The sequence below is a fragment of the Phoca vitulina genome, unplaced genomic scaffold, assembly GCF_004348235.1.
Source record: "Phoca vitulina isolate PV1807 unplaced genomic scaffold, GSC_HSeal_1.0 scaffold17, whole genome shotgun sequence".
NCBI lineage: Eukaryota > Metazoa > Chordata > Mammalia > Carnivora > Phocidae > Phoca > Phoca vitulina.
In genome coordinates, this window is record NW_022589720.1 from 36,265,598 (window position 1) to 36,291,815 (window position 26,218).

The window sequence follows — 26,218 nt, forward strand, 5'->3', positions numbered from 1 at the left end:
ATACATTGTGAAATGATGGCCACAATCGAGTTAATTAACACATCCATCCCCTCATATAATTACCTTTTTTTATGAGAACACTTAGGATCTACCCTCTTAGTAAATTTCAAGTGTATAATACAGTGTTATTAGCAGTCACCATGATGTACATTAGATCTCTAGAACTTACTCGTCTTATAACTGAAAGTTTGTATCCTTCGACCAACACCTTCCCATTTCCCTACCTCCCAGGCTCTGGCAACCACCATTCCACTCTCTGCTTCTATGTTTGTCATTTTTAGAGTCCATATATAAGTGAGATCATGCAGAATTTATCTTTCTGTGACTGGCTTATTTCCCTCAGCATGATGCATTCCAGGTTCATCCACGTTGTCACAAATGGAGAATTTCTTTCTTTTTTAAGGCTGAATAATATTCTGTTGTATGTAACTACCACATTTTCTTTACGCATTCATCCATCAATGGGCATAAATTGTTTCCATATTTTTTGAATTCTAAATTCCTGAGAATGCTATGGAAAAGAGGGGTGTTTGCTGGTGTTGAAAGGGGAGATTTCTTTATAAGTAGGATTTTTATGAGTGTCCTATAAAGAAGAAATGGACAAGGAAATAGCCATCTTGGGAAAGTACGAGCAATGATTAAAGAGAGACAGCAAATGTCAGAGGTCTCTGTTTGTGACCTAAGCTGAAGGATGGTCCAAAGAATGAGCAATGATCTGCAACGGACATCCACCTCAAGTATTGGAGTCCGTCCTTTTAGTGCAAAAAATATCCTGGTAGCCAAGGTCCTCTCATCTTTCCTACCCCTTCTTAGCAAAAGAACACTGGGCCCTTCCCTAGCACTCTTTTTTCTGCATAGACAAAAAAAAAAAAGGAAGAAGTGGAGTAGATAGATGCATCATTAATACCTTCCTAGAATGTAAATGATGTTGTTGGGAAGACACTGGTGTTCTTCCTTCTGACTTTTGCCTTAGACTGTGGCCTGGTCCAGGTTGCTCTGTGATGATTAAAGGTCTGAGAAAAGAATGTCCCTGAGCAGATAACAAGAGTTTCAGTGACAGAGTATCTACCAAGTGTTTACCTTAACAGCATTTTACCCGAAGAATCCTGGATCAGTATCTCTCTGTGGGAGCTTCCACTTATCCTCTTAGAAGATCGTTCCGATTAGGGAAAATTGTTTCAGAGGAAGGGATAAATTCAGGTGAAGCTGGTGATAGAACTTAAGACTGCTGACTGCAACTTTTACTTTAGACGAGGGGTAATTTTTTCTTCTATTTTACCTAAAGTATTTTAGATTTAGTAGAAAGCTGGGGGTTTAGCATTTTATAAAGATCACTCAAAATTCGAAATAGACTCCACAAAATAAAGAATGGTTAAATAGCATTGTGTTTGTGCCTTCAGTGTTCAGTTGGAGGATTCGATTTAATCTAAAAAATGCAATTAAAACGTAAGTGTTTGCACCCAGTTTAAGTCAATAGACAATAGTGTTACTACGTATAAGGTACCATAAAAATAGCTGTGGAAGATTTGAAAAGTTTAGTGCCTGGTCTCTGCCCTCACTGGGAAGAGGAGACATAATCAGAGGAAATACAAAATATATAAGGCAATATGTAAGCACCAAGTTAAGTGATCCAGCAATTTAAATTTAAAGACTGAAAACCTCATTTTAATCGCAAATTACATAATTGCATTTTCATGTTTTACAATAAATGAGATGAATTTCTCTCCAAATTGTTCTTTTCTTGGAGAGGCGACTTGGCCCGCAGAGTCCACGCTGAAAGCCGAGCCCAGCACCCCCGCAAAAGCACTGGTGCTCTGAGGCCATGCAGCCCCATTTGCACCCTCTGGGTTGGGTAGACGGAAGAGGGTTTGCCTCAAAGAAAAAAGTGGAATATGCCAGTCTTACAGATGTCCGAATTCTGAGCTGAAGAAAAAATTTCCTTTTCTCTGGCTCTACGAAAACAAGTTATCATGTTTCCCCAGTAAACAAACGAGAATTAATTTGGAGGCAATTCCACGCTGGTGTTCAAAGTCACGCTTGGATTTTTAAAGTATTTGGATACGAGAAGGAGGTGTAGCTCAAATGTAGCTTCAAAGACTCAGAATCTCAGGGTAGATTTTGTAGAGTGGAGAAGATATGGCTAATTTTCATTACCGAACATACAATCAGTGTTGGCTGCGGGGATTTTCTCTGATAAGCAAGAAAGTGAAATGGAGCAAAGTTAGTCCTATGCTCAAGTGATTATACTAGATAAAATTTTCTGGGTGAACTATTTAGCTATTATTTTAAATATTGGGAGGCTAATTTATGTCAGCTTGAGCCCAAGTTCGGCTCACTGCTGGGATTCAGAAATGTTCAGGGATGTCTGATAAGTTGATCAAATGAGCAGCACACATACACACATTCACATTCTTTGATTCACATAGGGAAAGAATTTGCCTCAAAATATAGGAAAAGAAGAAGTGGGATGGGCACCATCGTGTCTGACTAGGGGCCCCATAGTGGGCCTATTGGATATCTGCTCTGTCCATGGCCATTTCCCATTTTTTTGAGATTTATTCCCATTTCTTAGAGGCTGATGCAGTGCAGACATATTAGTATTATATAATCCTAGCCATGGCTGACTGGACCTGATGTAGACATTCTACTCAAGATTGGTCATTCTGATTTTCTTTCCTAAGATCCTGGAATTGAAATTCTAAGATGTCCAGGAACTGTCTCCATAGGACCGAATCATATAAACCATTGAATTGTAGTCACAGCAATATAGTCGGCCAGGTGAAGGAAAAGCAGAAGAAGTTGGTTGGCAGAGGGAGAAAGAAGAGTGAAATAGATACACCAGGAACTCGATGTTACAAGTTGTGTGTGTGTGGTTCTCAGGGACAAAGGGTGACCCAAGGGGAAGAAAGGCATTCTCGCACTTAATGCGGAACTAGCCCTGGCAGAGAGAGCAGTAGACTCTGGAGGGCACAGGGAGCAGGGGCAACATAAGGACACTTGGAATTTACTTGGAGGATCAGGTCAGGAGTTGTGGAGAGGAAAAGTAAGAGTGTAAGACACACATCCATGAGATGAGGAGAGCAGTGAGCCATTGAATATTGGGTAAATAGAATTAAAGTACCCACGATTGGTTAGGTCCAAGGAAACTTGCAACCATGTAAGAGCAAGGGCTATATTTCCAGAGCAGTTGCCTTGCAAATAGGAAGCAAAGAACAAAGCACAATGGTTGTTTTTTTTTTTAATTTTGTTTTTGTTTTGTTTTAATCCCAGATGGACTTGAATTCTTGAATAAGAAGTGTCCCTAGTGACTAGGTAGCTTTGGCCAAATCAATTACCTTCTCAGGATCTCATTTGCTCATTTGTAAAAGGAAGCATTTGGACACAATGATGCATGTGGTGTTTTGGGGTCTGAAACTTGTACTTATGTGAAACTATGAATATCTTATGGTGGTTCTCCTCCTCCTTCAAAAGCATCCACAAAAAATATTTTGTGGTAGCTGGTTCATTTATTTTGGTTTTTCCCTATGCTTAGATTTTATTATCTGTATGTGTTTTATTATAAATCAGCATTTGTCACAGTCTTTCTTATATGCTGAAGGGCAAAAGTCAACTTTCCTAAGACAGGATTTCAAAACAATATGTTTTTTACTATAGATTTTAAAAAAGAAACAGTGTGCCGAAATCAATCTTTCCTCTATGAAGTATGGGACCCAAAAGCTATTATAAACTTGCCTCTGGTACATGTCAGTGACTGAACATTGAAAAGACTGGTGTAGCTGTGTTAAAAATCTGATTTGTGTTTGCTGAAGAATTCCAGGGCCCCTTGAGAGGAGACCTTCTGGAAGCTCTTACCAATAGTGGAAATGTTCCCATAGAGGCCTGGGAAATGAAAGGCTGCTGAAGTAGTGGAAGAGAGACGATGATCAATACACCTAAATCTTTGATAGGCTATGCAAGGCTATACCTATCATAAATCCTAGCTTGGCAGAAGAGTCAAAGAAAAAAAAAAAAAAGGTAGAGAGCCAAGGATGCAGAACAAGATTTCCATTGGAGACACAGAGTGAATCAGAAATAGTGTAAAGACTATCCTACACGGAATTAGTAGGATAGTTTAAGACTAGCCTTAGGAAAACCTGAAAGGAGACAAAGTATATTTGGAAATAGCTCCACTGGGCTCTAAAAACTGCAGAACTTCTTTTCCAAGATACATTTTTTTTTTTTATTTGTTAAAGCACCATCCTGGATGCCTGGATGTGGCATGAAAATGAATTGCAAAATCATAATCCCTACTGTAGGATGAGAATTCGTCAATATTTCTGGATTACTCTCTTTGCTGGAGCCATGATGCCCATGTATTCTAGAAATACATAGATGTGATGGCAGGTTAGGAACTAGGTGCATTAAGGTAGCAAAGAAAGAAGGCAGAGAGACAGAGAAGGGAAAGAGAAGAGGAAGGAAGGAAAATTTAGAATGCCGAAAAGGTATCAGACACTGCTGGAATATTCATATACGTGATTTAATTTTCACCATGAAAGAGACTGAATATCATGTGGAATAAACACGGGAGAAGAATGGCGATTTTTAAACAATGTGTTGAGTGTTGAGGAGACAATATTACTCTATCCTCAAAGGGTTGCAGGGACAATGATGATAAATGTGTATGTTTTTGTATACTGCTGGTCCCGGAGTAAGCCTTCCTTACCATCGCAGGTAGCTATGGATTTGCCGATTTCACACACCAGGCGCCTGATAGGCAGAAAGGTTCAGTCCTCTGTCAAAAAATTCCTCGGTTTACGATCCAAGCCAGAGCACTTTGACTTACGTGGGACTTTGATCAGTGAAGGCAGAGCTGAAGCAGGCAGAGTAGAAATGGCATGTCATTTGTGGTACCTCTCTTCTCTTCACCACATCTTGTTTGGTCCACTGGTCCTCATGGAGCTGGAAGTATGCTAACAGGACTGTCCCCTTGGTAATGGCCCTTGAGTGACCCCTCTCCTTCTTCCAGCTCCCTTCACATTAACCTGTGAACTAGTCCCTGACTGAATGCTCTCTCATGGGAAACTTGAAAAGGCATTTTATGTTAGGACATTATCCTATGATAATGATTGGAGGGGCTACCACCTCAGCCTCATCCCGGCTATTATGATAATTCAAAATAAATTTGTACGTTCTTGAAAACTCCCAAGTTTTGCATTCTCATGACACATCCTCATTCTCCACACACAGGGTTATTCACCAGATCACATGGTCACCGAGAGAGATGGTTGGCTCACTTGCAGCTCACAGCCTGGGGGAGTTGACCTTTGGACCAAGCTGGACTCCTGTATGTAGCTGTGTGGTCCAGCACTGGGTTCAGGGTGGTTTTCTCCACCTCAATCAATTAATTACTGTTTCCTGAGTATCTCCTAGAAACTCAAAATTAGGTAATAGAAAAACATAAAACACCATGGTTGGCCTCAAGGACTTTCTGTATAGAGTATCTAAAGGAAGGTCAGGGAAAGTTGGAGGAAAGTTTCTAACCATCTATGAGTGCTTGTTGCTCTCTGTCAATTAACTCTTCATCTATAAGACTGATCCAAGCAAATCACCCAAAAAATGGTAAAGATTTTTGTTTGTATTAGATATTGTAGCCACACAAAAACATTAGACCAAGGGAAATCTAAAGGATCAATAAAAAATGATTCTGGATTCCTTTTCTGGCCTTTCAAACCTCCTAACAGAAAAAACAGAATTTTAAAAGATCCATCATTGAAATTGCACCTTAAAACATAAGACCTAGATTCTGGTTTGGTATCCATCAGCGACTAACTGTGTGATCTTGCATAAGTTCCCTAACCTCTTTGGATCTTGGTATTCTTTTCTATAAAATGAAGGGTACCATGTGTGAGAAATTACATGCTGATAAGATCTTTCTTTCAGCTATAACTATGGGCTCCTGGGGCTACTCTCCACAAAAGATTTTTAAAAATTTTTAATTATCATTTTGACAGGTGGGTGGACTTGGCTGCAAGGGCAACCTCCAGTCTTTACTGAAGTTTTGGGCTTCTGCAACTGCAGAGGGCAACTGTGGGCTTTGCAACACAGAGGGACTGGAAGGAAGGTCCCTCTGGTCCCTCCAGTGGCCCGTGAGACAGTCCTTAAACTTATGGGCCCCAGCCTACACCTAACAGTGATCACAGCTTAATGCAAATAGATTGAGAGCCACAGAGAGTTTCATTCCCAGCTCTGATGCTAATTTGAACTGTTACTTAAGCTAAGTTATTTACACTGTCAATTTCACATTTTCCCCCTTGACCAAAAGGGAACAATAATATTGGTTCTAATCATTTCACTGGATTGTGTGTGGGTCACCCCACACCCCCCGCACAGTACCCAGATATAAAATGCCTTCAACATCGTTGGTGGATGGTGGTGGTGGTGTGGTTTGTGATGACAGATCTTTGTTTAGAATATATATGTCACTCACGGGCCTCTCCGCCTGATTAATCTTCAAGGACCACTCTTGGTCTGCTCAAAAACCTTCTGTAGCTGCCAGTGCTTGACGAAGGCCATCTCAAAGAGCTGGGGCCTCAGCCTGGTTCCTGTGAAGGCCCGAGAGACCGGTGAGACTCCGCAGCTCGGCACTTTGCCGCTGCCTACGTCAAGGCCTCTGCACTTCCTTTTCTCCGCTCTGTTTCTTTAGAGACTTCCCTGAGGCTGGCTGAGGACCTAGCACATTAGCCTGGGGTTCTGATCCCTTCCTATTGCAATCCTGCATCTGTCCTTCACTGAAGAGCTGCCCACCTGACGCTGGTGCCCCCACTGTCAGTAGGTTTCCTCTCCGGCCTCCGTCCCTATTGCTTCTGCCCCTGCAGCTCAGGCCCGTGTGACCGACGACCGGGCTCCCACTGCCCGTCAGTGCTGCAATCTCAGCGCTGAAGCCCCCAGCCGCTGTCCCCTGTCTTCGGCAGGCTGACCCCCATTTCCTCCAGCCTTGCCGCCTGCCTCTCCCCATGCTAGCTTACTGCTCACGGTGAAATGTAGAAAACCTGCTTAGAATAATCTCTGCCTTCCCTCCCCTTTCGCACCGCTCTACATTTTTGCCGTCTTGCAAGGTGTCACCAAAACTCCACCTGCTCCGGAAAGCCTTCCCTTGCTACCCCGCTCAGACATGGCAGCCTGGTGTTCTCCCGCCAGCAATAATTTTTATCCTTTGCACTCCACTTCTGACACTGAATTGCTGTCACAGCTGACGTTCAAAGGCAAGACTTGAGTCCGGCTACAGACTTTGTAAATCCTACCATTGACACCTTTCCCTAAAGCCCGACTAAAAAAAACATTGCTTGCAACAAAAGGTTGTACAGAGTAAAAATACCGAATAGTTTTGTTTTAGTTGATATATTTTTTTTATCAAACCCAGAAGTGATGAAGTGACGGACTAAACACAGTCATGATCTCTTTCCAAACTGTTGACAATAGTCTTTACCCAACTACCTCAAAGGATTCTTCCAAACCCAAGCAAAGGGAGAGGGAAAGAAGGCAAAAGCAATGCTGACGGTAAGTGGTGGCTGTGCTTTCGCTTCCTGATTAGATGCCTTGAGACCAACCCAGGTGTGGATTACTCAACTGCTTCTTTCCAGGGACAAGGACAGGTTGTATGAAATTATTCGATATACCCTTCCCTTTGAACGTAGAGGATGCTGTGACTGCCTTGGTGTCTTCGTTCATTCCGGCTGCTATAGAGCAAGGTACCGTAGGCGGGGAGCCTTGAACAATGGAAATTTATTTCTCACAGTTCTGGAGGCTGGGAAGTCCGAGAGCAAGGCATCAGCGGATTAGGTGTCTGGGAGAGTTCATAGACTGCCATCTTTTTGCTGTGTGCTTGCGCGCATGGCAGAGGGAGTGAGGGAGCTCTCCGGAGTCTCTTTTAAAAGGGCACAAATCCCCTTCAGGAGGGATCCACCCTTATGACCTAATCACCCACCTCCAAACATCATCACAGTGGGGATTAGGTTTCAACATATGAATTTTGGGAGACACAAACATTAAGTCTATAGCGCTTGACCAAATGAATACAGCAGAAGTAACCCTGGGCCACTGTCTGGGCTAACGCTTTCAGAGACTGGCAGCCTCTACTATCTCTTACACTCACATCTGAGATTGAGCTACCTTATGAGAGGAAGCCCAAGCAGTCCATGGAGAAGCCAAAGGGAAAGAAAGAGTGGCCCTCAAGGGAGTTTCCAGCTGACAACCAGTGCAGACTCCATGCAGATGAGCCATTATGGAAATGAACCCTCCAACCCTGGTCAAGCCAGTCCAGCAGATGCTTCAAGGAACAGAAATGAGCAGTCCACAGAGACCCCTGTCCAAATTACATATATATATATATATATATATATATATTTTTTTTTTTTTTTTTTTTTTTTTTTTTTAAATGAGTAATTGTTGTTTCAAACCACTAAACTTTGGGTTGTTTGGTAGGTAGTTATAGCCAAACAGAATATAGTTAGAATGAGTTCCTGTCTTTCTGATTGAAATCAGAGTTGGTTGAACTGACCTGGTAAACTTCATGATTACACATTGCACAGAAAGTTCTACCAAAAATGTGGATGTGCTCACATCCAGAATTTTTGCCAAAAAAAAAAAAAAAAAAAAATTAAACAACACTAAAAGCACCAGCTCAACTTTTTTAGTGAAATGATTCCAAAATGACACTGCTTTAATTCCTCATGTGTATTCTACAAGTTGGAAGGAGAGCATAAATGCCATTAAATGATGTCTGGTCTAGATTTTGCCTTTCCTGCCATGATGAGGCATAACACAGTAAGCCATTAGAAATGGGGTCTAGGGCACTCAGGTCTTAGGTTGGAGAGAATGTTTAGATATTAACAATATTTCTACCCTTCCAGGACCTGGTGGAGAATGTAAGGATTCGGTGGCAACCTATATTCATCAAATACTTAGTAAGCTTTGATTACACAATTATGGGTGAGGCACCATGCTGAACTTTGAAGGTACAGTGGTGGCAAAGAAGATACTGTCCCTGTTCTCATGGAGCTTACGTTAGGTGGGAGATATGAACAATCAATCAATAACCACATACCAAATAATTATACCACAACAATTTTGCTAAGTGCCATGGAGGAAAAATACAGAGAGAATCAGAGGGCACATTGGCAGAATCTAACTGAACTTGGCGGTAAAATATATCCTCCCTGGGAAGTGGCACAAGACTGAGATCTAGGAGTGGGTAAAAATTTGCCAGGTGGAAACTGGAATTTGCCAGTGAGAGAGCCACTCCTGTGAGGTGGGAAGGAGCACAGGGATTGGAGTAACAGAGAGAAGCTGTCTTCCCAGAGCACACTGACCAAAGTGGGGAGTAATGGGGATGAGGCTGCCTAAGGGGTTAGCAGCTGGACCGTGCAGCACTTTTAGGCCATGATAATAATTTTTAATTTTTAAATTAAATTAAATTAAATTTAAAATTTAAATAATAAATTTAAAAATTAAGATTTTTAATTTTAATCTGAAAAGTGAGGTGACATCCATGACAAGCTTTAAGATATGAAATGATCATAGCGATTTTTTAAAAAGATAAATCACAGAAGGAACATTTTGGGGGTGACATAAGAAGTGAACTAGATATTTCCTTTAACAAAGGAGGGTTCGGGGCGCCTGGGTGGCTCAGTGGGTTAAGGATCATGCCTCAGGTCATAATCCCAGGATCCTGGGATGGAGCCCCAGGTCAGGCCCTTGGCTCATCAAGGAGCCTACTTCCTCCTCTCCCCCCCTCCCCCCCCCCCCCAGCTCCCTCTCCCCCCCCCCCCCCCCCGTATCTCTCTCTCAAAAAAATAAATAAAATCTAAAAAAAAAAAACAAAAGCCAAAACAAAACAAAGGAGGGTTTGATAGGAGAGGAAGTTGGGACACTGTTGATACCTGACTTCATCTACCTCATGCCTCTTCCTCAGAACCAGCCTTCACCGGAGCTGACCCCAGGCCCTTCCCATCTACAAAATACCACCTGACTCTGCATCTGTGGTAAGTAAAGACTCCTCTGGGGGCCACAGACTGCTGCAGCTGACCTAGAATTCTCTCTGGCTCTCTTGGGGTGGGGAGGATAGTGTGGCATCCGGCAAGTAGGAAGAACAGATTGTGAGGTGGCTCTCTTCACACAAAGCTGGACTAGGAGCAGATACCCTTTTGCCCACCACTGAAAAAATAGGACTGATTATCCTGTGGGTGGCATTTTCTTTCCCACAATCAAACTAATCAATGTCCTGCTGTGGTGGCAAGAGACACTAAATTGCTGTGACAGCAGCGCTCTCTCAGAGGAGAGGAAACTGAGCTCCTCCAGGCGGGTCCAGAAATAACTGGCGGTTATGTGCCCCTGGGATGGAGTTGCTGGTCCCAGTGTCCCCATCAAATGCTAACTTAGCGATCACACCATGGCTGTCTGCATTACCGGCATAATTTCAGGGAAAAAGCAGCGCTTTGGCCAGAGCAAAAAATGTATTTTAAGAAGCACGGGTTTATACCTGAACTAGGACTCTCGGTTGAACATCTCCAAATGCACAAAACCCAAGAGAAAATATCTTCCTATAGTTGTTCATCTTTTTTTGTACTTGAATATGCCTAACCTCAAATCTGTTTTGTTGTTGTCAAACCAGTATGAGTCTATAATTATTTTTATATTTATATGTTATATTTCTATCATAATTTTATAAATTCAATTTTAGTCATAATCAAATAAACATTACTGAATAATAACCATATGTCTAAAACTTTACTAGCAATCAATCCTCTTATGCCTGATGGCATTTTAAGAATTAACTTTGTTATCTAAAACCTCCTTTTCTAATGAAATTATTTCAGCATCGCTTCTGTGTGCCAGGTACAAGCAATATATTTGGGAGCTCTTTCTGCGTGTGGAAGGATGACCTTTAGGTCATAAAGTTTTTTCTTCCGAAGTCTTGAGGTATTTTCTTTTCTGGTGGCGTTTATAAATCTGCTGTTATTGTAAGTGTGCTATTTTGTGGCCATCCTTCCACAGAAATATTTCGACAATCAAATAACAGTCTACTTTCCATGCAGACATTCTAGAATCATAAAAACCACACCTTAGATGCTTTAATATTACTCTTCATTTTCAAGGGACCTTACGATAATAGTGTGATGCCTAGGACATAGCCCTTAGAATCTGAGATTTCTGAGAACTTCTCCCAATAACGTTCTTTCACCTTTCATATCTAGTTCACTGGGGATTTTCCAGTCCTGCCATAGCTCTCACCACCCCTCATCTATCTGGCTTATGGAAAAGGCACTGCAGGATGCCCCCGCCTCCTTGTCCAATCTCATGAAACCTTCACCACAAATCTGTTGTTAATGGCTCCCCCCACTGCCTTTTATAACTATTTCCAATTCTGTAGCTTAGCCTTCAAGTCCCTGTTAACTGGCTCCCACAGAACCATAGTCTGCTGTTCCTCAAAGGGACTCTTCTCTTTTTTTCCCCTCATTTTCCCCATTGCTTCTGCCCCCACATTCCCCGTACAAACATATAATCCCTATTCATGTCAGCTGCATGATTCTGTTCGTGATACTTCTCTCCAAGCACAGCTCTCTTTCCTTTATTCCATTATTTTAAATTTTGAACTTAGGTTTCTCTCTTGCTAAAGGCCCACAGCGTATATGAAGCCTTATGAGATGTGTTAAAGCCACATAAGCAGTGAAGGAAAACATAAGGTGTAAGGAGATCACAAACGAGAAGCCAGCCGTTCGGATCACAGACTCAGGAGAAGGCTCAGCCACGTATCGCTGCACTTACTGCTCAGGTCGGTGTGAGGTATGAGGCAGAACACGGAGACATTGTTTGGACCTTTGCCCGGAGCTCAGTGCAAGTCCCATGCTGTGTAGCCAGGTGATTCTTCCCCGCGCCAGCAGGATCCTGGGGATTCTGCAGAAAAATTGAACGAGAGGGGCTCAGGACCAGGGGCCACCTGGCACATTGAAGGGAAGAAAGAGGCACCACACTGAAAAGAGGAGAATGAATTGAAATTCTACAAACTGAAATGAAGCTTCAGCAACCTTGTATTCCTCAATTTCAAGAATACTGTGACCCAGGCACATATCCCAGCCAGAGAATTGCAAGTTTCTTCTTTGGAAAAGCCAGATAACCTCAAAGGAAAAAAGAAAAAATCTATTGTTACTAGTAGTTGGAAAAATCCCCTGAGGAAATGGTCAGATCTCTACCATTTCCTCTGTGGTGAAGCTCACCAGTGGCAAAGTCCTGCCCAAGCACAAAGGGTTTCGAATTCACGTTTTATTAATTTTAAGAAAGTCCCTTCTTGAAAGGCAGAGATGAAAACAACTATAGACAGGAAAAGGAATTTGAAGGAAACAGAGATAATGCTGGGAATATAAGGGTATATCAGAATTATGGTCGGTTTCCTAGGAGACAAAAGAAGGTATTTTACTTGTTGAATAATAGAAGGCTATTAAAACAAGCAAGCAAACAACAATAAAAAACTTGAAAGATAAAAAATATGATACCTGTTATAAACAAATTGAATAAAATTTTGGAATATAATGTTGAAGATATTTTTCAAAAAGTGAAACCAAAAGCAGAGCTCAAAAGTAGAAGAGTCCAAATAAATGAAAACTTGATCACTCCATGATGGATCAATGTGAAATATCTAACAACCACATAATGGGAGTTCCAGAAAAAAAGAGGATAAAGGAAATTTAATAATGATAATAATTAAAATAATAATAAATACTTCTTACTTGGAAGGCATGAGTTTCCAGCCCAAATGAACCCTCTGATAGCCCAATATCATGAGAAAGGCCCACAACAACTCACGTTGTGATGACATTTCAGATAATGAGAATAAAAAAAAAATCTAAAAAGCTTCCAAAGAGAACAAAAATATGTCCCATAGAAAAGATAAAGAATCAAAATGCAGTAGACTTAGCAGCAGCTACGCTGGAAGCTAGAATATAATGGGGCACAAGATACAAAAGTTTGAAAGGAAATGAATTCCAACCTAAAATTCTATAATAAGCCAAGTTGGCAGGCAAGTAGAAAGTTAAAGAAATAAATTTTAAGACATAAATGACCTGAAAAAATTACATCCATGTATCTTTTCTCATGGGCAGCTATTAGAAGATTTTCTTTAATAAGAAAATAAACCAAAATGAAAGAAAAACAGATATAAGAAACATGGAGTAATGTCTCAGCATGACAGCTCCAGTCCAGCAGGCCTTCAGGGCAACCAGACCAAATTAATAAGGAAGTTATATAGGAAGATCTTAAATTTAGAGACCAATATGTGTCTGGTTATATATTTTCAAGGGTAAAATGCATACAGCTAGACTCAGTTTCTATTTCTATTGCTTGGTAAACAAAGATAAGTCTATGCATTCACTATGAACACATCTATAGATGAAATGTGACAAATGACAAATTCTAAACACACACACACACACAAATAAAATGTTTGGTGATGCAGTATCCCAACTCAAGCTCCAGTTTCACAAAGCCAAGTTGTTTTCCTCAATTCAGCATGGAGTTTTAGTTTGTTTGTTTCCACTAACAGGTTTGCCTATGTATCCATTCCACCATAGTAAGCCCATAGTTGATGCTGTGACATGACCCCAGTGAGCCTTGGGCACCTACCTACACTATCCTTTGACTGAGGTCCTTTCTCTGATTCTCCCCTGCTCCTCTTAGCAGTGTCCACTGACTTCTCCCTCTGTTAATATCTGCCCTCTGTAATTCCTCTAACACTGGGAAAGGTTCTGGAATGCCAATGATTTATCCATCTTATCCATGTCTTTGACAAGAACCAGGCTAATTTTTCCTAACCCCCCCTCTCCCCAAAGCAGACAGAGCCTTCACAACATTGGCATCACTACTTAATTTTTCATCATTTCAGGAGTTTTTCTAGCAATTATCCTCAAAACCCTTGGGAAAACAGAGATGTAAGAGTGATTAGAAATCTTGTCAATAGAAATTACATCAGTTTCTTTTTAATCTCTTGATCAGTGAAAAAAAACAACAAATAATGCAAGGCATTGTGCGTTTGGCTGTCTCCAAGACGAGTTAATGTGGACAGATCTGATTATCTTAAAAACCATCCTTTTTTCTTACCTTATCTTTTAGTGAGTTTGTCATGTTGATCAATCAGATGAATTTAGCCAAGGGCTGCAACATCCACTTAATTTCATTTTGTTATCCCCATCGGTTTAGGAGTGTCTTTACTTTTTAAATATATTAAGGTTAGTACAGTTTAATTTTAAATTTCAATTGGATAAGATAATTTGTACCTGCTTACGTGCTCTAAAGGTAGGTGTTTATAAGCTTTTGCTGTATGGGGCTTCTTTAAATAATATCAGGTGTTAGTGCTTAATTAATTTCCAGTTGGCAAGTTTAATGAAATCTTCTTCCTTGGTAGAAAATTAAGTAAGAAAGTTTGGAAGTTCAACACTGTATGGCTCAATACAATATGTGTTAGTATTATTTTGAAGAGTTATGCCCTTCAGTGACTGTTGGCCTGGGATTTAAAAAGCCTAGGTTGGTTATGACCTAAATATGTAACATGAAGAAAACCATTTACGCTTTCTAGATATCAATTTTCTTGTCAAGTAAAATGAAAAAATTGGACAAAATTATCTCTAAGACCAATTTCTAGCAATATATAATTTTATAATTACTACCTTGTGATGGGAAATTATCAATAAAAATGAGGGAATATAAATTAATAATTTTTACTTGAAAAGTAGTGCAAATGATTGGCTTGAAATTGATAATCTAGGTAAAAATGATTTATGTATTGCTTGAGCAAATTATTGTAATTAAGAACGAAATGTGAAATTGTTTTCATCTCTGTTTCCTTTTGAGTATCATCACAGGTTTTGAATCTTATTGTTCTTTATTAATATCATAATATCAGGCTCATGCTTACATAGTGATTTCATTTTCCAATTCTCATTCTTTATTTAATAACAAGAGCTATCACAGAGAGAGGGTTATTATGAGCCAGGTGTTTATTATGAGCATTTTATGAACATTTTTAAATTTAATTCTCACAAAATGCATATGAGGTTAGTTATTACTATCACAAATGAATTTGAGTCACAAACTGAGGCATAGTGAGGTTGGCTAATTGCTCAAGGTCATACAATTAGCAAATGACAGATTTTTAACTTGGATCCATCAGACTCCAAAGCCATGCTCTTAACCACTGTGCTACCCTGTTTATAATTCGTCATAAGTATTTTAGCAAATAAATGTGCTACCACTTTCTCCAATTTCTAGTCACTCTGTAAAATGCTGGAAAACACTTTTTTTTTTGCTCGGTAGGATTCTGACCATTACAAAAAAAAGTGCTCCACCATTGATACATAAATAAAAGTGCTAACAATAGAAGAAAGATACTTCCTAACCATAAATCCAGGATCTTGTGAAACAAGCAGGAAACTAAAAACAAGACTCTCTCAAATTGTCTATTTGAAGATTGATTTTTCATGGACCACGTATAGCTACTTCCCTGTGTACTGACACAAAGTCAATGGCAAGTTAGAGATGAGGACGTTTTCAAGAGGTGCAAACTTCCTCCTCAAACCATTAATGCAATGTAATAGCTAGTTCCAAAAGTAAAGATGTTATCTTATAGCCACTTGACAACTTCATTTGTACCTTTCACGTGAAAAAAGTAAAAATGAAATCTTACTTTTTATGTAGTCCATGTGTTTTAGGTTGAATCCTGTCTCCCACCACCCCGCCAGTCATGTGTTGTAGTCTAAACCCTAAATACCTCAGAATGTGGCCTTTGCAGATGTAATCAAGCTAAAATGAATTATTAGTGTGGGCCCTAACGCAATATGACTGGTGTCCTTATGAATAGGGCAAATTTGGTCACAGAGACAAGCACATGTAGAGAGATGACAATGTGTAGAGACACGGGGAGAGGATGATCATCTACAAGCCAAAGAGAGAGGCCTGGAACAGAAGGAAAAGCATTTTGAGTTCCAATTTCCAGCCTCCAAATTGTGAGATGATAAATTTCTGTTGCGTGAGTCACCTAACTTACAGTACTTTGCTATGGCAGTCCTAGCAAACTAACACACTGTGTTTTCCAGGCCATATCAACAACATCTTAAGAACTTTAAGATACAATAGCAATGCTTTTCTGGCTCCTCTCCCTTTGAGAGAAAGCAGATTTGTCAATTTACTAATACGTGGCTATCAATCCTACGTCCTCCAAAGCCTTTCCACTTTTTTCTCCTTATATTTTCCTTGTCCATGTAACATGCTGTCCTTGATGTCCCTGTTTTGTGAATCCTGCTCTTGGCTTCTCTCATTTCACTGGTAGAGACCAGACAAGGACAGGGAATAGAGAGCAAGGACTTGGACATGGTCCAGCACACTTTGCAAGGAGACTGCCCTGACAGACCCACACCTTATCCTCAGGGCATATTTCCCTTGGTGATCATAGAGGTAGTAGGTGGCTGCTCGCAGACTAAACTCCTAATCTTGGCCACACTGGTTACAAAATTGTGTTATGAAATGAATAATTAAATGGTATTATGTATTTTAAAAATTTTAATTAATATTCAGACTGCCATTAATCACCTACTATATAGCTATGCATAACTAAATGTCTGATAAATAGGTTTTGAAAAGGCTAAAGTACTTATTTATATATTCATTCAGCAAATATTTATTGAGGGTCTCCTGTGTTTCAGGCATTTAAATCATTTGTAGAAAGTCACGATTATAAAGGTTTTCTGGTATGTGCTTTTGAGCCAGGCAAATAATCTCCTGAGGCTCATTTTTTCTATTTGTATGAAAAGGGAGCTGTACTCTGTCACATGTAAAGGTCTTCACTGCTTTCAACTTCTATGACTTATGATTCCATTCATTTAATATTTTAATAATCCTTTACTTCTACTGTTTGATATCTTTGACTTGGTCAGAATCCATTATCCTGATTAAAAAGTCCAAAATGTGGGACTGATTCTTCGATCTGCCTAAGGCTTTGAGCTGTTAAAATTTTCTAGGTCATAGACTAAATTTGGAAAATGGCAAGATTTTAAGCAGCTACTACTTTAAGATTTAGTACCATGCTTTCTATTATCCCAAAATAGCCCTTCTTAACATTTACCTTCTACTTCTCTATATGCTATAAACAGTCCACTTACCTTTTCAAAATTAACAGCTATCGTGAGCACATTAAAAGGGCACCGTTGTGAAGTTTGTTTTATGTTTCTTTCCATTAAAATGTATTATTTTCAGCATCTCGCTGTTTTACTTCTTTTCCCTGGTGTTGAGTACAATTACCACAATATTCTTATGACTCTGCTTTAAAGCTCTCCTCCTAGCTGAAAGCCACACTATATCGTTAACTCCACAAGGTCCAATAACATTTTCCCAAACATGTTGTGACTGTCACCACTGGAGAGCAATGCTTTTAGGGGAAAATGTGGAGTTGGTATGTGGCACATTCCTTTCTTTCTTTTCTGCTTTCCTAATTTCAAGTAATTATTGAGTGGAAATTTATTAGCTAATTGTATACATGCTGTGGTATATAAGTACTTTCATTTATGTAGTTGACAGTAACTAGACTTTTCTGCGATCTAGGTATTTTTCTTCAAATTTAGGAGGTGAAAATGCACTCTACTAATTGTGGTGCTTGGAAGCCTAGAACGGCTCTAACTAGAATTTAATCAGTTGTAGTTATTAGGGAATTACTCCATGCACCTTAGGACATTATATTAATTTTTCTCTACCAAGATATCATCCAACGAGAGCTCCACTGAGACGTCCACAAACTGTGGGCATCATTTTACCTGCAATATAGTCAGGGAATTGAATCATTTGACCGAGTAAACTCAGGTTCAAGTTCAGTACAGTGACAACATTTTACTATGTCTAGCTCTGCTCTTCTCAGTGGTCTCAGAAAATGTATAACTTTGATTTCAATTACAATTAATTTATTTGGTATATTCTTAGAAAACCCTTAGCTTAGTTTGAATTGATTTATTGGTCACTGTGAAATAAATTTTTAAAAATTGAATTTGATTTCGTAGCTACCTTTAGCAAAGCTTTGTAACTTACTCTATTTTTGGCTCAGGGCACCATTTGATTTACAGGCCTATAACAAAAAGGTCTCTTTGGCAGAGATGAAAGTTTGTCTGCCATATTTAAAACACGTTCATCAATTCTCCAAATTGTCCTCAGGCACTGTACTTGCTAGTGCTCTAATTGGGATTTCATATAAAGATTGGTCATCTGGCAGCCTTGGATACCCCAAACCAGGTCTCTGTAGCTAAGAAACATGAGACACTCAAAAGAAGTCCTGGGATCCTGACCAAGGTCAGGTGAGAGCAAGCAAAGTGATTTAAAGCATAAAAGATACCAGAAAATGGTGGTGATGATGATTCTTCTTTTTTATAACTTTACTGAGGAAAACTGACATATAATAAACTGTCCTTATTTAAAGCTTACAGTTGATCGTGAACCCATCTATTACTCTCCAAAAGTTTTCTCATGCCTGTCTGTAACTCTCCTTCCCACTTCCATCTGCTCTATTCCTAGGCAACCACCAATCTGCTTTCTGCCATGATAGACTGCATTTTTTAGATGTTTATATAAATAGAATCATACAGTATGTATTTTTTTTTTTGTCTGGATTTTTTCACTCAGAATAGTTAATTTGTGTGTACTAATCAGTCATTACTTTTATTGCTGATTGTATTCAACAGTATGAATATACCATGATTTGCATATCCATTCACTTACTGATGATAGCCAGCAAGAAAATGAGCACCTCAGCCTTACAGCCACAAGGAAATTAATTCTGCCAACAGTGTGATTGAGCTTGGAATAGGATCTTGAGCCTTTGATGAGGCTGAACATATCAACACTTTGATTTCAGTCTGGGTGAAACCCTAAGCCGAGGACTCAGCTAACTTGTCCCCATACTCTTGACCCATGGGATCTGTGAGATAATAAATTTGAGTTGTTAATCTCTGTACTTATGGTTGTTTGTTACCCAGCAGTGGTCAAGAAATGCTCCCGTGAGGAAGTGGTACACCAAAGAGTCAGAGTCTACCAAGGAGATAATAGGAAAGGAGAAGATTGCTGATAGAGGAAGTAGCCTGCTCAAATGTCTGGTGGTGGAAGGGAATGTGGAACATTCAAGAACTGAAAGAATGCCGTTGGCTGGGGTGCAGCTATTCAGACAGGAAATGAATTGAGATAAGCCCGGAGGGATAACCAAGCCCCATAAGAATTTGGTCTTTTTGTTAAGAGCATTGAGACCTCAGGAAGAGTTCTTTAATGTGTGTTGTAGGGTGGAGAAGAAAGAAGGATGACTACATGATCAGATTTGCTTTTTTGGAAGGATGATTCAGGCTGCAATTTGGAGGCTGGGTTTAGAGAGGGCAATGGTGAATGTGGAAACCAGCTAAGAATGCCATGTTGTAGTCCTGGAGAAAGAAGAGAGCGGTACACAGTTGAGCATGAGTAGTGGAGGCCAGAAGTGAAGAAATCCGAAAAATATTTAGGAAAAGCCTTGGAGACGACCACATGGAGATATCAGGTGGAGTGTTTCATGTCCTGATATGAAACTAAAAAGGGAGGTCTACGTGGAGAAAGACTCATTAATCCATAGAAGGCAATTGAAGCCATGGGCATGTTTGAAACCAGCAAAGCATCAGAGTTTTCAAAACTTTGTTCCTGCAAGATAATATTGCAAAGAAAACTTTTCGTAGCCAAAGATATAGGAAGTAAGAAAGTGTGTCAAGGAACCCAAGAAAAGAATATTTTGAAAAAAGAATTTTTAAAGGAGGGAATAGTCTACAGTATCAATAAATAAATCAATAAATATTGATACTACAGTAGCAATAAATGAGAAGTCACGTGACAAGAGGTCAAAAGACATGAGGTCAGTTGTATTCTAAAGCTCAACAAAGAACTGCTTGGGTGGTGACTAACATAACATAATAAAATAAAATTAAATAAAGAACTGCTTGGGTGAGATAATGAGAGTTATGAGAAATGGAAACGGTGTAATATAAACAGCATTTTGGAAAATTTGTGAAAAGGAGGATGGAGAGAGGAGAAAGGAGGTCAAAGAGACTTTCTGTTTGTTTGTTACTTGTTTGCTTAAAAATAGGAAAGATTTAAATACCAAGGGAAAGATCCAGCGAAGGAGTGAACTATATAGTCACTCATTACTGCTGTGCTTTTATTACTTAATGTGACTCTTTGTTCTATGGAAAATGAGAATGTTTCTATTTAACAGCATGATCTTCTAAGACTTTAAAGCTATTCTTTTCCTTTTATATTTTTTCTTTAGTATTCTGGCTTAAATTTGAATTACAAATGACTCCAAAGGAAGTTTTTGCAATAAGTAGGCAAATACAAGAACTCATTCAGAGGTTAGTGTTTGTTGTTATAGTTGTTCTATGACCTGGGTTAATCAATTAAAAAGACAGTACCTTTAATAGCAGTCCCTGCCTTCTGAGTACTGTCTAAATATCTGTGATAATTCTTTAGGCTCTAAAAGGCAGGATTGCTACTCACCAGGAGCTTAAAATCTAATGGATGAGCAGCTGAATAAAAGTACTGGAAGGTATATGGAATAGCAATGGGAAGAGAAACTGAAGGAGAACTTCTATTTCCTGCAGGATCATTAAATCCCACTTTTAAAATTAATTCTTGTCCTAAGAAGTCTATGCACTGTTTTCGTTTTTTTGTTTTTTTCTGATAACATATAAGAGCTAGAGCCAAGATTCTGTCATCACCACCCTTAAAATCAGGCTGTCTCCATGCCCCATGACACGATTTTAAGAAAGTCATGGAAGTCATTTGTTCACTGATTAGCAAACTTTACATATGAAGTTAGTCTTAGCAGTCATACTTTTTTGTTCCAATAGGATAAATTCAATCTTTACTCTCCTATGCTTCTATTTTCCCCCTGAACTTTCTATGCAGGCATCAACCAAGATTTTTCTATATGCCCTGCCCTCAGGATATGGTTGATATTGCAAAACTGCTGAGTCATTGCTCACTGTGAGTCTCAAAAGAAACTTGTGACAAGTACAACAGAACCTATAGCTTTGAAATAAATGAACGTGAATATTTTGAGTACCAAAAGTCTGAAGTTTGTATCGTAGAGGAATAATAAATGAACAGCACCAAAGGTCGCCCAGCAGCTCTAGGAGGCTGCTTAGCTGCTACCACACCAAGCACTATCTTGGCCAATACTAGGAAGCCCACTAGGAGTCAAGTCAGCTCGTAGATCACTCAGTGATTATTCAAAGATGCACTGAACATTGATTGTGCAAGGCAACCCTTCTCATGGCTACCCTGACAAGTCATCTCATCTTTAGCTTCCAGCACACAGTTGGTTGATTGTCCTGTAAGAGTGACAACAAAATATACAACTCAACATTAAGGTTATTAATATACTTGCAGAGTATATTAATAATCCTCTATTAGGACATTTTTATCACCCCCAAAAGAAACCTTTTACCCATTGACAATCATTCCTCCCAGACCTAGGCAACTGCCCATCTACTTTCTGTCTCTATAGATTTGTCTGTTCTGGACATTTCATAGAAATGATGTCATATAGTATGTGATCTTTTCTGATGGCTTCTTTCACAAGAGAGAAAGTCTGTACTCTAGCATATATCAGTACTTCTTTTCTTTTGTGACAGAATGATAGTTCATGGTATGAAAAACCACTTAGTTCATCAGCTGATGGACACTTGAGTTGTTTCCAATTTTTGGCTCTTATGAATATTGATGCTATGAACATTTTTGTACTTATTTTTGTGTGAAAATATATTTTCATTTCTTTTGGGGAGATACCTATATATTTAATACATGACAGTTTTTAGCAGCTACCATTGAAAGCTTTAGACTTCTATAGACCTGGTGGTTTGGAAAATCTCATTCTCCTAACCTCTGCCTCCACATATAATCTGTACTTGAGTAGGACTAATCAGAAATAGGGTGAGATCTATGCCAAGCACACAGTATGTGAACTCTTTTCTCTGTCTGTACAGATCATTTATATATTCTTAGAAAATTTTTAACTGGTTCTATATTGGTATATATGGTCAGTACATAGGAAACATCAACGAAGTTATTGAAATTAACGTAATTGTTAGAACATATTTAGGAAAGTTGGTATTAATTACTGGTTTCATTCAAAATGAATGAATCATCTAAAAAATAATTCAAATGAATACCTATAAATTGGCAGTTGAGAAGTTTTGGAATCAGAATATTATAGTTATGTATTGGAAGATTAAGAATGGACTTCAGAAGGAGAAAGACCTCGTTTTGAGTCTCAGCTTTTCCACTTATTTGTTGTTTTGCTTTGAGTAAGATATTCACCCCCTGTAACCTTCAAAGTCATCATTTCTAAAGCAAGATTAATAACAATATTTATCTTTTGAGACTGCTAAAATTAAATGAGAAGATCTGATTCATACTAAAAGCTCAAGAAATAGAAGTTACACTTACCTTAGAATATCAAACTGCAATCAAGGTGATCAGATAATTGTCCAAGGAAAGTAGGATTTATTTGCAAGTAGTCTCTGATGTTAGATCATAACTAGTGAGAAGAAGTTCTACATGTGAACTTAAAATGGGAAGAAGCCTCTATCCCTACCAAAATGTACATTTTTTTTTTAATTAAAAGAGAATCTCATGCATGGGCAAACACATACATATTGGAGGAGATATGTCATTGCTGGATAAAATTAATAATTGGGGATGATCACCTGTATCCTCTTGCTTATTAAGTCAAATTATCAACCTGTAAGACCAATCTGATTTTGGAAATCCATACCAATCACCTTAAAATACTTTTTGTATATTCTGTCATATATATATCTTAAAACATTATGTGGATATTTCACTTGACAAGTGACAAAACTAGGTCTTTTTTGACTTAGGATGTCCCCAAACTGTCAGGGCAGTGGGAGTTCCTGATGTGTTCTAAAGGTGCATTGCTGAGCCATGCCCTCTGTTACTGAAGTAATGAGCCCTTGGAATGGCTTGATTCTTCCGGCGTTAACTTGCTCTATGCAATTCTTGAACATGTAGATTTTGAAAATTTTTGTTTATGTAGTAAAAAATAAATGTTATTTTTGACAATTTAATGCTGTCAGGTAACATTACTCATATTTTACTGTTGCCTTCTTTTGAAAAGTGATGGATATGATATTTAAGTTGTTTAATTACTTGGCTGACTTGGTTCCTAAGGTTTGCCAAAACATTTTCTCTTTTGGCTTAAGAATTGTTTGGGAGTAGCTTTCATGTGAAATAGCAATGAAGTCATTTATGAAGAAAGGTATAAATATATACATAGAGAAAATTCTAGAATGGTACAGAATAAACCATATATAATAGCTCTGGAGAAGGAAGTTGAAAGGCAGAAACAGGAATGCCTGCAAGGGTTGAGAAGGAGAATGTTAATTTTTTTAACATATAATTCTATATTGTTCTTTCTGGTTTTTAAACAATGACCTGGTATTAACTTTGCGATTGAAAAAAAAAGTCTCTGTGCCTTGAGAAACTCACAGGGCTCCGATTTCACTTTCTTCACTTTGCATTTTATTTTATTTTTTTTTCAGTTCACTTTGCATTTTAGAATGCATTTTCCCCTTTTCTAGGTCATCCCTCTTCCCTGTTTTACATATAAAACATATCAAATGAGATAATTCTGTGACTAGACCATAGAATGTTTTTTGTTTTTTTCCTCTTTTTTTCTACAGAAAAGTTTTGTAGAATGAGATCACTAGAACACTGGGATTAAATAAAAATCAGTAATGGCACTAAATTCTCAAGATGGACATTCAGGGGCATCTATTAATCATAGATTATGTGTATCTTGTTTATGTACCATCTCCAAATAAACTTATTTTAGTAGAGTGAGTGGATTTGATTTGGTAAATGTTTACAGCAATATATTTCCAGAATAGGCCTTTCAGGAATGGGATAGATTGTGCATTCATGTTTTGTATAGGGAATGACAAATCCGATCACTGCTTATCTTACTTTTTATTATTCTTATAATAAAAAACACAATAAAATAGAGTATGAATGTTCTGAGGCACTCACTATTCTGTATAAATAGGATTTTTAATTAAGGAACAAAACACATGATTACTTATTTTATTAACTTAATCTTAGTTTTTGTTATTGCATGCCTTTAGATCAGTTGCTATAAATTTATGTCTGAAATACCATCATGCCGAATAAAGGTCTAAAAGTGAATGTTGCTCAAGAAATTGAGATGTTATATCAGGGACATTCTTCAGGTAGAAATCTCATTTATCTTGTTTTAGATGATAGCCCTAGAAACCTCTGCTTTTTTTTTCCAGCTAAAGTAGCTTTTTTTTTTCTTTTAATGTCACAACAACATTGCTATCCCCAAGTGATTTTAGCAGAACAATTTTTAGATTTCATAATAATTTTCTTTCGTAGTTAAACACTTAATGTACTGATTGATTAGAAAAAAGAAATATCATCATTCTAATTTTGGAGACAAATCAGAATAATAGAGAGGAAAACCATGTAACATAATTTTCAAAAAATATTCCGACAACTTTTAAAGGAAACAATTATTATTTAATTAAATAAAATTAAAAATTATTTTTTAAAACCTTAAAAATATTCACTTAATAATTCAACAAACATTTATCAAGCTAATACTAAGTATAAGACAATGCAATAGGTATTTTAGGATTCATTCATTCAAACATATTTACTGGGCATCTACTATCTATCTGGCTCTATTCTAAATTCTGGGATATGTTGGTGAATAAACTAAACCATTCAGAACAATTGTTGAGTACCATGATGTTCCAGATATTGTGAATTAAATAGAAAACATTCCTTGTTCTCATGGGGCTTATACCCTAGCTGACAAAGATAGAAATATGAAAGATAAATAAGTAAAATATATAATACGTTAGACAGTGGTACTTGCTGAGAGGAAATCTAAATAAAGCCAAATTGGCGGTATGAAATGTCGGAGAGTATATGTGAACTTTTAGATAGGGTGCCAGGGTAAAATTAACTGAGATCATGAAGTTTTAGTAAGCACCTGAAGGAAACAGGCAGAGCTGTATCTGGGGACTATCTGATAGCTAGGCAAAGAGAATCCTAGGCAAAGGCAATCGAAATGCAAAGGTCCTGAAGCAGGCCTGTGTCTGCAATGTTCCAGGAGTAAGCAAGGAGGTCAGTGCGGCTGTTGTGGAGAGAGCGTGGTGGAATGAATAGCAGATGAGGACAAGGGGCAATGGGGAATCAATTACCTTTGGAATGGATTGTATATGGTCTTACAGGCTTTTACACTAAGAGGAATGTAAAGTTTTTATAGAGTTTTTTTGAGCAGCAAGATGACACAACTTATGTTTCAGCACGATCACTTTGTTGTCTTTAAAATATCTTGCAGAATGGCAAGAAAAAAGCAGGGAGACTCCTGAGAGGCCATCTCAACGAATGAGTTCAGGTATAATGTTGCTTTGATCATGGTGAAGAGGTGGTGAACACTTGAGTATACCTTGAAGTTGGAGCCAAGAAGATAGTGTGGCAATCTTTCCATGGCATGTGAAAGTTAGGAGTCAAAAAATGATGCCAAGGTTTTGGGTTGATTGTGTTAGAGTAGGAGTTTGCCATTTAACTGAAAAGGGGAAAATGACAGCAGTGAAGGTTTCCCTCCCCAGGCCTCCCCAGGAGTGGCGTGAGTTTAGTAATTCAGTTTTGTGTGTATTAAATTTGAGATGCCTTTCTTTGGACATTCAAGTGAAGATAGATTATATGGTGAGAGATTTGGTCTCATGAAATAGTTGAGCATCATTAGCATATACATGATATTTAATGCCATGAGATGGGGATAAGGTCATTGGGTGGGGATACAAGCTAAAAAGGAGTGGTTTAAAAGAGTGGAGGGAAAGAGAAATTGTAGACATTGAGTGTAAACAATTTTCCAAGGAGTTTTGTTGGAAAGGGAAGGAGAGGGAGGATGGTAGTTGGAGATGGAAATGAAGCAACGATACTGGGTGATGGGTATTAAGGAGGGCATGTGTGGTGATGAGCACTGGGGGTTATATGCAACTGATGAATCGCTGAACACTGCATCAGAAACTAATGATGTACTACATGCTGGCTAATGGAACATAATAATAAAAAATAAAAATAAAACTATAAA